The sequence below is a fragment of the Palaemon carinicauda genome, chromosome 9, assembly GCF_036898095.1.
Source record: "Palaemon carinicauda isolate YSFRI2023 chromosome 9, ASM3689809v2, whole genome shotgun sequence".
Lineage (NCBI taxonomy): Eukaryota > Metazoa > Arthropoda > Malacostraca > Decapoda > Palaemonidae > Palaemon > Palaemon carinicauda.
In genome coordinates this window covers 141,989,793-141,994,792 of record NC_090733.1, presented here as the reverse complement: position 1 = coordinate 141,994,792, position 5,000 = coordinate 141,989,793, and the positions used below count along the sequence as shown (strand labels likewise).

The window sequence follows — 5,000 nt, the reverse complement described above, 5'->3', positions numbered from 1 at the left end:
AAAATTAATACGGATACTTTATATACTTATGAGTTTCGTGCTATTCTTAGAATTCAAACTATAGTATACGTTTCAGTATTGTGTTAATTGTTATCCCTAAGATGAAGACGCTACGAATAACGTTTGCTTCCGTGTGTGGTGATACCACTTCCTGTCTCACTGGTGTTTGATTCATCTATTTAAAGAAATATTATGATTGTTTTTATCTTAGTGATAAGAAAAATGGGGAGACCACGATTTATGATTGATGAGGAGGAGCTAAAGAATAGCTTTGATAAAACACAGAGTAATGAAAAAGAGCTAGAGAAGAATAGCTCTGATCTAGAGAAGAATAGCTTTGATAAAACACAGAGTAATGAAAAAGAGCTAGAGAAGAATAGCTCTGATCTAGAGAAGAATAGCTTTGATAAAACACATTAAAATGATGAAAAGGAGATAGAGAAGAATAGCTTTGAGCCAGAGAATAATGGCTTTGATAAAACACATTAAGATGATGAAAAAGAGCTAGAGAAGAATAGCTTTGATAAAACACATTAAAATGATGAAAAAGAGCTATCAAAGAATAGCTTTGATAAAACACATTAAGATGATGAAAAAGAGCTATCAAAGAATAGCTTTGATGAAACACATTAAGATGATGAAAAAGAGCAAGAGAAGGATAGCTTTGATAAAACACATTAGAATAATGAACAAGAGCTAGAGAAGAATAGCTTTGATGAAAAACACTAAAATTAAAACGAATCCCATATTTCTCTCATTCCACTAATCATACTAATGTATCACTCATATCATAGTTTGTCTATTGACGGATTAAATAATCGTCTGTTAACGGTAAAACCATGCCAACGTTCATGTCTTTTAGGAGTGGAATGAGCTAATAACAAAGATTATATTTCCACACTGCCACTACTACAAACATTGTTACTAAATTATTTTGTTGTTACAAGAATGTTCAATGACTGGGTAAAGCTAAAAAGCTTTGCACGTTATTAGTCTCTCGAGTGCCTGCAATCGTGTTTGGCAGTTAGGAACAACGCTTTCCTGTAGCTAAAGCCAGGCTGACACTTGCACGAATTTGTAGCACGCATTGTCACGAATCGAGTTGCAAACTGGCGTAAACTCGTCGTGAACTGGCGTGAAGTGTTCGTAAACCCGTCGTGACATCGTGGCATATCGTGACGAGAATTTTGAAATGTTCAAAATTTTGGCCACGACAAAATTTCGTGACCGGGTCGTGAACTATGCGCGAACTCGTCGTGAACTCGTCATGCCAGTTCGTGTCAACGTGGACAGGTCAGCTGTGATTCTGAGTTTTTTTTTTTTTTTTCTTCCAGTTCGTGCCACAAAATGTCACGACTTGCCACGACAAATTCGTGGCAAAAAGTCGTGCAAGTGTCAGGGTACCTTAAGCAATTATCCAATAGCTGTGGAGAAGAAATTATTTGAATATTCTTGTTAATAGCTGGCTATTACATAATAGATTTTATTACAGAATTCCGTTTTCATTACAACATTAATGCTTTCGGAACGCATATCGAATTAATCTGGCACGGACTCTTGTTCATAACGTCCCACGAAGCTGATCTATACTTTAGCTTCCTTTGCTGTCTTTGGTATTATGTTTTTGCGTATTATTTTTGGATGTTCTTCTTATTAAAGATAACAAAAACACCCAATAATAGGTTTTTGGGAATCGAAATGATAATAATTTGTTTTATATAGGCCTATTAGACAGCAATGCGTGTTAGTAACTACTTCAAAAGACTTGAATTCCCAGCTTCAAGACATTAATTAATCATCATAAAAATACCACTTAATAACGAATACTACAACCATAATTGGTGCTTATTATTATTAGGGGTTATCAATTTTTATCAATTATTTCCCTTTATAACTGCTACCAACTAGAAATTAATAGGAGTAGCTGACTTCAGCCATGTTTAAATAGATTAAGAACTTTAAATTGCACAATTACTTCGACTTATACAGCAATTTGTGAATAATGAATGAAACGTCATCGGAATGGATTTCAGTTTTAACGATCGAAGCAGGGCAATAAACTTTGTTAGCGAGAATATTGTTGCCTTAACGAATTATCATTATTATTATTATTATTATTATTATTATTATTATTATTATTATAACTTCATCTCTGCTTTATGCTTATATATATATATATATATATATATATATATATATATATATATATATATGTAAGTATATATATATATATATATATATATATATATATATATATATATATATATATATATATATATATATATATATATATCTGATATGATACTTGGGCATGTTCCCCCACAATTATGATAAATAGACAATGTCTTTGTGTTGTCCAAAATGTGAAGATAGTTTCTCTTCGGACAGAATGTCCTGCAGATAGTTTTCAGGATAACAGCAGAATTTAATTTACTTCTCTCCATTTATTGTATGGTGTCGACACGTGTTTCGGATCACTTCGCAACCCTTCTCCAGGACTAAATGTTTTCCGAATTTCCAAATATTTTTGTATCAAAATTTCACCAAATTTTAACCTTTTATATTAAAGTGTAGTTCCAAACTTCAATACAGTCCGGAAGGAGGGTTGCGAGTGCTAGCGTCCTTGCCAGGTGATTGTCAGACTGGGGTTCGAGTCCCACTCAATCTGGTTAGTTCGTTTGGTCGCTGCAACCTCACCATACTTGTGAGCTAAAGATTGGGTGTTTAGGAGAGTCTATAGGTCTATCTACTGAGTCATCAGCAGCCATTGCCTAGCCCTCCTTGGTCCTATCTTTGGTGGAGAGGGGGCTTGTGCGCTGATCATATGCATACACTGTTAAAAACAAACGTAATTTTAATCGGAATTTCTCTGTAAATATATACTGTTCTCAGCTGTATTTCAATAAGATACAGACAACCTTAATTTTTACCCTACTTTGTTATTATCTTTTACGGGTTGGCGACCGAAATATCACTCCTTGGAGTCAATATATTCGTTTTGAAAACGGCAAATGCCTGTCAATATTTATTCAAATGTTTTTATCTTATTTTTTTCGGAAATTTTTTAAGTGTATGTGAACTAATCTTCTTAGACGCTTTCTCAACTCTTTTAAAATAGCTTACTCTTCCCTTTACACCTTTTTATCTCCTTCCTTTTCATACTTCTCTATTACCCTTTTATTGTCTCTTCCTCTCTCTATTCACCCATCCCTCTCCCTGTCTCTCCTGATTACATTGACAGTATTTCACGTTTTTATTTTATCTTTATTTTTCCTTTATTTGTAACTGTGTAAGGACTATTTTCATGGGCACTATTGATGTGATCGTTTCGATAGATTCCTCACATAATTGACTTAGATATCATTTTGATTAACTTGAAGTTTTAATGCCATATATATATATATATATATATATATATATATATATATATATATATATATATATGTATACGTATATGTATATATATATATATATATATATATATATATATATATATATGTATGTATGTATACGTATATATATATATATATATATATATATATATATATATATATATATATATATATATATATATATATATATATATATATGCATGTATGTAATGTATATATACATGTATGTATATATATACATATATATATATATATATATATATATATATATATATATATATAATATAAATCTGTATTTATTTCTTGTCACGCTGGGCTGCATTACCAGAAGTATAACCACTCTCTCTCCCCATCCTTTGGTAAGAGGAGAGGATGTAGTCATACCCTGGCGTGAGGGAGTGGAGGGACTCCAAGAAGTATACTCGAAATAGGTCCTATTCCAAAGGACAGCGTCTCTTCATTAAAAGATGTAGACCTTCCAATGTCTGTAGAATGATAGAACAATGAAAGGTGTCCTCGTTAAGGCATGGATAATTGACGTATTTGACATCTTCAGGTGGGCAAATGACCCGTAGTAGTTCAAAACTTAAGCTGCGAATGACCAGGTAGCAGTTCTTAACGAGGCTAAACCTTTCTTGTGTCACCGTTATGTCTCTTTAATTGTTCATCATTTTCCTTATGTCCTCCCTGTCAATTGGATTAATATTAATAGTATGTTCAACTCTATAATAGATGCGCGTAGCAAAATGTGTGAAAATCATTTATGAAATTAGAAGATTTTCAGCTGTAGTGAACGGTAAGATAAAAAAGCATCATTTTCCTTTTGTCCTTGTTAATTGGATTAATATTGATTGTATGTTCAACTCTATAACAGATGCGCGTAGCGAAATGTGTGAAAATCATTTATGAAATTAAAAGATTTTCAGCTTTACTGAACGGTAAGATGAAAAAGCTTGTCTTCAGAAGAAAAATCATCCATCTAGTCTCCTTGTTTCCTTTCCTTACTGGGCTATTTTTCCATGTTGGAGCCCCCATGCTAATAACATCCTGCTTTTTCAAACAAATAATAACCGAGTCAGCTAGGGTACACTCGGGCACACTATTCTATCTTATTACTCTTCCTCTTGTTTTGTTAAAATTTTTATAGTTTATGTCTATATTTTAATGTTGTTACTGTACTTGAAATATTTGATTTTTCCTTGTTTCTTTTCCTCACTGGGCTATTTTCCCTATTGAAGCCCCTGGCTTTATAGCATCCTGCTTTTCCAACTAGGGTTGTAGATTAGCAAATAATAATAATAATAATAATAATAATAATAATAATTATAATAATAGTGGGTCGAAAGCTGGTTGGGTAAAACCACGGCCTTGGTAAAACTCGCTGGTATGTAACTCCTGTATTTCAGTTAAAACTTGCGGTCCTACTTTTATGGCTTCTGTTGTATGATTGGTAACTGCCTCGCCTTTCATTTGAAGATTAAAGCGTTCGATCAAAGTATGGTCTCGAAATTTATCTGTTGATCACGATATTCTGATTATTTTCAATCCCTTTTAGTTAGAGCCCTTCCACTTTTCTATAATGTTATTATCTGATGATAATAGTGACAT

General features: G+C 32.6%; 1 protein-coding gene across 1 annotated transcript in view; it reads right to left on the bottom strand.

Moving 5' to 3' along the window:
- Window positions 1-5,000, bottom strand: part of LOC137646672 (neuronal acetylcholine receptor subunit alpha-7-like) — a 21,317-nt gene that overhangs the window by 10,325 nt on the left and 5,992 nt on the right. The gene's annotated exons all lie outside the window — the stretch shown is intronic.